The sequence below is a fragment of the Mirounga angustirostris genome, unplaced genomic scaffold, assembly GCF_029215605.1.
Source record: "Mirounga angustirostris isolate CCGP_5_RB_7025 unplaced genomic scaffold, mMirAng1.0.hap1 SCAF_226, whole genome shotgun sequence".
NCBI classification, from domain to species: domain Eukaryota; kingdom Metazoa; phylum Chordata; class Mammalia; order Carnivora; family Phocidae; genus Mirounga; species Mirounga angustirostris.
Genome location: NW_026991934.1, coordinates 57,501 through 65,884, shown reverse-complemented (window position 1 = coordinate 65,884; position 8,384 = coordinate 57,501). Strand labels below are relative to the sequence as shown.

Sequence of the window (8,384 nt, the reverse complement as noted above, 5' to 3'; positions counted from 1 at the left end):
TTAAAGCAGTCTCACCATATCTGAGTCTACGCATGTGTCTCTTCGAGATGACAGTCCAGGGGCACCTGGCTGGCTCAGTCGGTAGAGAGCACGACTCTTGATCTCAGGGTTGTGAGTTCGAGCCCCACGTTCAGTGTAGAGATTATTTAAAAAATAAAATCTCGGAGGAGCGCCTGGGTGGCTCAGTCGTCAAGCGTCTGTCGGCCTTCGGCTCAGGTCATGATCCCAGGGTCTTGGGATCGAGCCCCACATCGGGCTCTCTGCTTGGCCGGGAGCCTGCTTCTCCCTCTCCCGCTCCCCCTGCTTGTGTTCCCTCTCTCGCTGTGTCTCTCTCTGTCAAATAAATAAATACAATCTTAAGAAAGAAAAAAAGAGTACACTAACAATCCAAGAAAACCTTGTCATTTTAACATAGAAAACCCAAATCTCAATCTTATACCAGTGTGCTTTTCTTCTTCTTTTTTTTATTCTTATGTTAATCCCCTACATTACATCATTAGTTTTAGATGTGGTGTTCCATGATTCATTGTTTGTGCACAACACCCAGTGCTCCATGCAGAATGGGCCCTCCTCAATACCCACCACCAGGCTAACCCATCCTCCCACCCCCCTCCCCTCTAGAACCCTCAGTTTGTTGTTCAGAGTCCATCGTCTCTCATGGTTCGTCCGCCCCTCCGATTTCCCCCGCTTCATTCGTCCCCTCCCGCTACCTTCTTCTATTTTTTTTTTCTTCTTCACATAGATTGCGTTATTTGTTTCAGAGGTACAGATCTGAGATTCAACAGTCTTGCACAATTCACAGCGCTTGCCAGAGCACCTACCCTCCCCAGTGTCTATCAGCCAGTCACCCCATCCCTCCCACCCCACCCCCCACTCCAGCAACCCTCAGCTTGTTTCCTGCGATTAAGAATTCCTCCTATCCGTGAGATCATAGGATACATGTCTTTCTCTGTTTGACTTATTTCGCTCAACATAATACCCTCCAGTTCCACCAGTGTGCTTTTCAAACTGCCTTCTCCCAAGCTCAGTCAGTCCTGACCATGCATAAAATTCCTTTTCAAAAATTCTCCTTCACAAACCCCTTCCACAATTTCCTTTTTCATTCAGACTCGGTCTTAAAGTTTTCTTTCTTTAAGTACCCAGTCCCGTTTCAGTACACCATTACTTCCTTTTCCCTCAACAAAAAAAATGTTTTCTCATTTCTTGTACCTCTTTTACACGTCTCCTACCTTCCCACACACGGAGTTGTTTTTGTTATCATTTTGTAGCAGTCCCAATTCCATGTGGCAGAATTTTAATTCTTAGAAATCTCAGTCTCTGGTGAAACGTTAGTAGTAACCAATGGCGCACTCTCTATTACACCAGAATTCTTTAGATTGGCAAATGTATGAATATATTTCATAAATTTTATTTATTTGACAGAGAGAGACACAGCGAGAGAGGGAACACAAGCAGGGGAAGGGACAGAGGGAAAAGAAGGTTCCCCAATGAACAGGGAGCCCAATGCGGGGCTCGATCCCAGGACCCTGGGATCATGACCTGAGCCGAAGGCAGACGCTGAACGACTGAGCCACCCAGGCACCCAAACGTGGTTGGTTGGTTGGTTGGTTTTTATAAAGGTGATGGAGAGGTATATTTTGATAACCACAAATACAGGCTCACTGTTGTGACGGGAGCGTGGCACATTCCACTGCCCACCCAACGGCTTGTAACGCAGGGAGAACCGAATCCAAGTGCTTTTATGACAAAGAAAAGAAAGAAAAGGAAAGAAAGAAAGAAAGAAAGAAAGAAAGAAAGAAAGAAAGAAAAAGGAAAGAAAGAAAGAAAGAAAGAAAGAAAGAAAGAAAGAAAGAAAGAAAGAAAGAAAGAAAGAAACGCAAAGTTGATTATTTGTATTATGTGTGACATTGATAGCTCCAAAACCACGTCTTTTTAAAATAAACCAACAACCTTGAATTGGCTTTAACGCCAAAGAAGTTGCACCTGCGTCCACTAAAAAGTCAATCGATTGTTTTCCCCCATCAGACTCCTTGGGGAAAGTCTGAAGCGGGCGGTCTAAGATCAGCGGAGCCCTCGGGCCCCTTCCTGCTAGTTTGGGAGGTGCTCCAATTTAAACCTCATAAGGAGGTGGCCCAAGGGCTTGGGCCCAAGGGCAAGGGCTTTTGCTCCTTGATAAGGGGGTGGGGAGGAGGAGGAGGAGGAGGAGGAGAAAGGGGAGCCCATGGCACCCGGGGGGGGGGGGGCGGGGGGGCGGGGGTAGGGAAGGGCGGCTGAGACGGCGGCAGGGGAGTAGAGCACTCCAGGCACACACACCAGTGGTGCAGAAACGGGGCAGGGGAGGCGGCAAGGGAGCCATTGGTAAGGCCCAGGGCACATATACATTTACAGTTTTGGACGAACCTTTTCTTTTTTTTCTTCTCCGCCTCCGCCTCCGCCTCCGCCTCCGCCTCCGCCTCCGCCTCCGCCTCCGCCTCCGCCTCCGCCTCCGCCTCCGCCTCCGCCTCCGCCTCCGCCTCCGCCTCCGCCTCCGCCCCTTTCTTCATCTCCTTCTGCTTAATAGGCTTTGTCTGTGGTGGCTTTTCAGCCCTCCGGAAGCCAGTGGGTTGGGCATCGGTTCTGGTGCCTGTACTTGGGGAGGAGGAGGAGTGGATTTCAGATTTCTAGCATCGGCCTGTCTTCCTCCTCTTCTTCATTATTTTGACTGTTGGGAAGTGGGGGTAAGGTCAGGTGTGTTAAATTTTTGTCTATCTCTGGGCCGTCCCTTGGGTCCCTTACCTTGAGGCATCTTTATTGTGGAGTGACATAAGAGTCTGAATGTAGGGAATTTCATCCCAGATCATGTGAGCTTGAAAAACTGGGTTTATTCTTATCTGAGTTTTACCATGCCCGATTTTTACGAGCACCTGCCTCTAAACTCTTTAAGTAGGGGCACCTGTGTGGCTCAGGCAGTTAAGTGTCTGCCTTGCGTTCACATCATGATCCTGGGGTCCTGGGATGGAGCCCCACATCCGGCTCCCTGCTCCGCGGGGAGTCTGCTTCTCCCTCTCCCAATGCCCCCCCACCCCCAGCTCGTGTGCTCTCTCACTCGCTTTCTTTCAAAGACATAAATAGAATCTTTAATAAAAATAAAACTCGGGGCACCTGGATGGCTCAGTGGTTAAGCGTCTGCCTTTAGCTCAGGTCATGATCCGAGGGTCCTGGGATCAAGCCCCTGCATCGGGCTCCCTGCTCGGCGGGAAGCCTGCTTCTCCCTCTCCCACTCCGCCTGCTTGTGTTCCCTCTCTCGCTGTGTCTCTCTCTGTCAAATAAATAAATAAAATCTTTAAAGAATAAAATAAATAAAATAAAATAAAATAAAATAAAAATAGAACTCATTAAATAGAGCTCCTTTACAAATGGATGTTAGCAATAGCACCCGGAGGTGGAGGAAATACCTCACATGTATAACACATACGGACACATAGACACAAACAAGATGCAAACAAATTTTAGCCTTTGTTTCAGTCTTATTTGTGGAGAGGACATGAATGGAGAGGACACGAAAGACCCAATGTTCAAATCTCCCTCTTTTAGTAAAACAAATGCAACTGCGAAGCAGCATTACCGTGTACAGATCCCACCCGTCAGTTGTTTTCCATTCCCAATGGAAACAGGGTCGGTTTTATGCAAAGATAGCAAAAGCTGCAGCAACCAACCAACCAACCAACCAACCAACCAACCAACCAAATGAAGACCAGAGCATCTCCCTGAGTGTTGGTTCCTCCCCAAAAGTCGGGGCTTCACTGAGGGAACCAAAGAGCTTCCTAGTTTCTGATCACCCAGTCTCCTAGCAGGCTTTCTCTAATTGTGTACACAATTCAGACATGTCAAAAGAACCCCGCTTGGGCCATCTGAGACTCATGTTATCGTGAAATGTTTCCCATGCAAGTAAGCACTTGCAAGTATAGGCTCCCTATGCATTGTACATGTAGCGTGCAGGTGTTTCTTGTGAGGGTGGGCCGTTGTTTCCTCAACATTTGGTGCAGGGTTCTACAGAGTTTTGGTTTGTTTCGTTGGTTTGGTTTTCTGCACACGTGTGTGTGTGGGGGGGGTGTGGTGTGGTGTGTTGTGTGGTGTGTATCTGTGTGCACGGTATCTATCGCTGCTGCGCAGCTAGCTGATCCTCAGGGTGCATCATCCTAACACCGCAATGGCTCGAAACAGCATTTCTTTATCGATAACTTCCTGGTGCTTGCCCTGGGTGGCCCCTTGGGTTCTGCGGGTTTACGCCGGGCTCACTCAAGCAGTGGCTTTCGGCCAGAGGGTCAACTTTCACACGTCTGGCAGTCGGTGCCGCCGAGCACCGGGCTGCCTCTGTTGTCAATGCCTCTCATGCTCCAGTCAGCTAGACTGGCTTTCTTACGTGGAGGTCTCAGGACGGCATGCCAAGAAGGTCGAGAACGCCGGCAGACCACCTCTTCAGGTGTAGGCTGTGAAACCAGCCAAGTGTCACTTCTGCTCTATTCTTTGGGTCAAGACAAGTCCCAAGACCCGGTCCAAAATCAAGGGACAGAGCAATCAAGCCTACCTCTGGATAGCAGGAGCATCGAAGTCATAGGACGTGAGGGTGCACACGTGCCGGGACGTGAGGGACACACGGTTGTCGGTCTGCCACAAGGGATTCCTAAACCCTATGCCGCGATGCACATTTTTGCAAAAGTAAGCTTTACGTTTTAGCATCTAAAACATGATTTCCTTTGAATCAACCCCTAGAATTGGATTCACCAGGAAGAAGGGGAAGATGCGTTTTCCAGCCTCTTGATACAGAAGCTCTTGATTTCCAGAGGGCACTTGGAGGACCCTTCACCAGTCTCTGCTTTGTAAGGCGGGGGGAATTTTTTTTTTTTAAGATTTTATTTATTTATTTATTTGTTTGTTTGTTTGTTTGTTTATTTATTTGAGACAGAGAGAGAGAGAGAGAGAGAGAGAGAGAGAGAATGAATGAGAGAGAGCACATGAGAGGGGGGAGGGTCAGAGGGAGAAGCAGACTCCCTGCTGAGCAGGGAGCCCGATGCGGGACTCGATCCAGGGACTCCAGGATCATGACCGGAGCCGAAGGCAGCCGCTTAACCAACTGAGCCACCCAGGCGCCCAAGGCGGGGGAAATTTAATTGGCCAACCCCCCATGAAAAAGCGACCGATCACGTTCCGACGTCCGAATTAAAGGCAGGCTTCCTTTTTAAAGGCATCCATAGAGCAGCCAGCTCCGTGGCAAGGAGCCGGACTTCTGTGTGTCTGATGAGGAATCCCATTCTCGGCATAAAGGCAATCTCGGGGAGCAGTCGGAGGCAGACCAGATCTCAGATCCACCAAACCCAAGAAATCCCTTGTGATCTGAATGGCTGAATTTGTTGAGGTTTCCCTCCCGATGGCTAAGAAGATGCCTTCCTATCACAGATGACAAAACACAAACCAACAAAACCCCGATAGCTGGGCAGGGTCTTCAAGAAAGGGCCCCTTTTTCATGGAAGCCAACTCTTCCATCTCGCGCCACCCGCCATCATGGAGAGGAAGTCTCTCGGGATGAACGAATGCCTTTGCAATCTACGTTAACCGACTCTCTTTTCCGATAGGCTGACACTCTTTCCCCTCGTGGACACGTCCCGAGATCGGCAGGCTTCGGTGCATCGGTCTTCTGTGCACCAAAAGCCGTGCGAAGGCCCCTGTCGTCGAAATGTATTCGGCATGGACGCTAGTGAAGAATTTTAAACCAGTCTAGCCCGGTTCAGTCCTTCAGTCCTTTTTTTTCTCATTTCTTACATGACCGCTGTGTCCTAAAAGGATACAACTGAGGAAACTCCAGATGGAACAGAGGCAAAGGGAAGGGGGGCAGAGCTTCCGTGTTCCGTGACCCCTCTCCAGGAACGCCTCTGTCCCCACCATTTCAGGCGTTCAAGCAACCTGGAAGCTCCCCGAATTAGGTTAGTTCTTCTTCGAAGGGGCGGGGGTCGGGGTGGGGAAGGTTGGGGAGCGCCGAGGTTTGGAAACATTGCAGGGCAATCAAGGCTATTGCCAAATCTCGAGTCCGTGCAGAGGTACGTAAGGTACACGTAAGGCCGGGATGGGGGGCGTGGCGTGGCGTGGCGGGGCGGGGCGGGGCTTGGCGGGGCGGGGGTGGGTGGGTGCGCGCGCCTGGCGGGGAGGGTTGCGGTGTGTGTCCATGTGCGTTCAGCAGGTGTAGGGGAGGAAGAATGTTCCCTCTAACTTCCCTTTCTACTCCCTGTTGGGGGAGAACAGTGAAGAGAGCCCGGGTGAGGGCGAGGGCGACGGTGACGGCGAGGGCGACGGTGACGGCGGGTGGGGGCGAGGCGCGGACAGGAAGGGGGGAGGGGTAGTAGAGGTGTTTATTTCTTTTGGCGGTGATGGAAATGTTCTGGAAATTGCAGTGAAGGTTGTGCAGCTTTGTGAGCCACCTTAAAAAAAAAGAAAAAAAGGCCACCCAATGGCCCACTTTTAAGAGTATGCGAAATATGGCATGCGAATTGTATCTCCACTTCGAAAATCTGTGACGAAACAATGTGATGGACATAGGGAAGGAGGGAGGGACGGACGGGACCCTCACCCTCACCCTCACCCTCACCCTCACCCTCACCCTCACCCTCACCCTGGCTCTCTTCACCGTTCGATCCATGGATCGATCGATCCATCGATCCATCGATCCATCGATCCATCCATCCATCTATACATGCCATGCATGCAGTCTGTCGGTTCATGTAGACATCAAAGGGGGGGGAGGGGAAGGGGGCCACGAGGGGAGGGGAAGGGAGGAGGGGAAGGGAGGAGGGGAAGGGGGCCAAGGGGGGAGGGGAAGGGAGAAGGGGGAAGGGGGAAGGGGGAAGGGGGAAGGGGGAAGGGGGAGGGGAAGGGGGCCAAGGGGGGAGGGGAAGGGAGAAGGGGGAAGGGGGAGGGGAAGGGGGCCAAGGGGGGAGGGGAAGGGAGGAGGGGAAGGGGGGAGGGGAAGGGAGGAGGGGAAGGGGGGAGGGGAAGGGAGGAGGGGAAGGGAGGAGGGGAAGGGGGAAGGGGGGAGGGGAAGGGGGAAGGGGGAAGGGGGAAGGGGGCCAAGGGGGGAGGGGAAGGGGGGAGGGGGGGAAGGGGAAGGGGGAGGGGGGAGGGGGAGGGGGAGGGGGGGAGGGGGAGGAGGGCGTGCATGATACTGGGCATGGTTTTTATTCTGAGTGCTTTTATTTGTTCCCCAAACTAATCACCTCTGTGGAGATAAAAGATCACCCACATGAGAGCGGGAATCATTTCTTGAGGGCAAGAGAGTCTGCGGTCGGCCACCACCGCCTGGGTCTGGCAGAGACGCCAAGCAAACGCAGGCCAGGCGGAGGAGTGGAAAAGCTTTCTGGTGGCAAAAGGGGAAGGTCCGATGAGAGGTTGTTGGGGGTGGGGGAGCAGGATGGGAGCTGACTAGAAGAGGAGTGTCCTAGGTCATTTCAGGGAAAGAGAAACTTGATTTCCGTCCGTGGGTCCATCGATCTCATTCTCTCATTCTCTGGATCTAGCTCTGTGCTCCAGACGAACACATTCGAGGGCAAGACCAGGCGCGGCCAAGAGGACTAGACGGGTGGACGACTAGGCACGGTCAAGGTGGAAAGTGGGGGGCGACTGGGTGGCTCAGTCATTAAGCGTCTGCCTTCGGCTCAGGTCATGATCCCAGGGTGCCAGGGTGCCAGGGTGCCAGGGTCCCGATAATCGAGCCCCGCATCGGGCTCCCTGCTCGGCGGGAAGCCCGCTTCTCCCTCTCCCACTCCCTCTGCTTGCGTTCCCTCTCTCGCTGTGTCTCTGTCCAGTAAAATCTAAAAAACAAAAACAAAGCGACCAACAGAGAGACCTGTATCCTATGATCTCACGGATAGGAGGAATTCTTAATCAATCGTAGGAAACCAACTGAGGGTTGCTGGAGTGGGGGGTGGGGTGACTGGGTGATAGACACTGGGGAGGGTAGGTGCCCTGGCAAGCGCTGTGAATTGTGCAAGACTGTTGAATCTCAGATCTGTACCTCTGAAACAAATAACGCAATCTCTGTGAAGAAGAGAAAAAAAATAGAAGAAGGTAGCGGGAGGGGACGAATGAAGCGGGGGAAATCGGAGGGGCGGACGAACCATGAGAGACGATGGACTCTGAACAACAAACTGAGGGTTCTAGAGGGGAGGGGGGTGGGAGGATGGGTTAGCCTGGTGGTGGGTATTGAGGAGGGCCCATTCTGCATGGAGCAGTGGGTGTTGTGCACAAACAATGAATCATGGAACACTTCATCTAAAACTAATGATGTAATGTATGGGGATTAACCTAAGAATAAAAAATTAAAAAAAGAAGCAAAAACAAAACCCACCAAAACGAAA

General features: G+C 51.8%; 1 long non-coding RNA gene across 1 annotated transcript in view; it reads right to left on the bottom strand.

Moving 5' to 3' along the window:
- Nucleotides 1–724: 724 nt before the first annotated feature.
- The window catches only part of LOC135363423 (uncharacterized), a 41,447-nt gene continuing 33,787 nt past the window's right edge, over nt 725–8,384 (bottom strand). Inside the window, exons 5-7 of the long non-coding RNA XR_010409107.1 lie at nt 7,245–7,838; nt 3,142–6,452; nt 725–2,701 (exon numbers count right to left, since the gene is read on the bottom strand). This is a non-coding gene — a long non-coding RNA (uncharacterized LOC135363423). The remainder of the gene's footprint in view (nt 2,702–3,141; nt 6,453–7,244; nt 7,839–8,384) is intronic.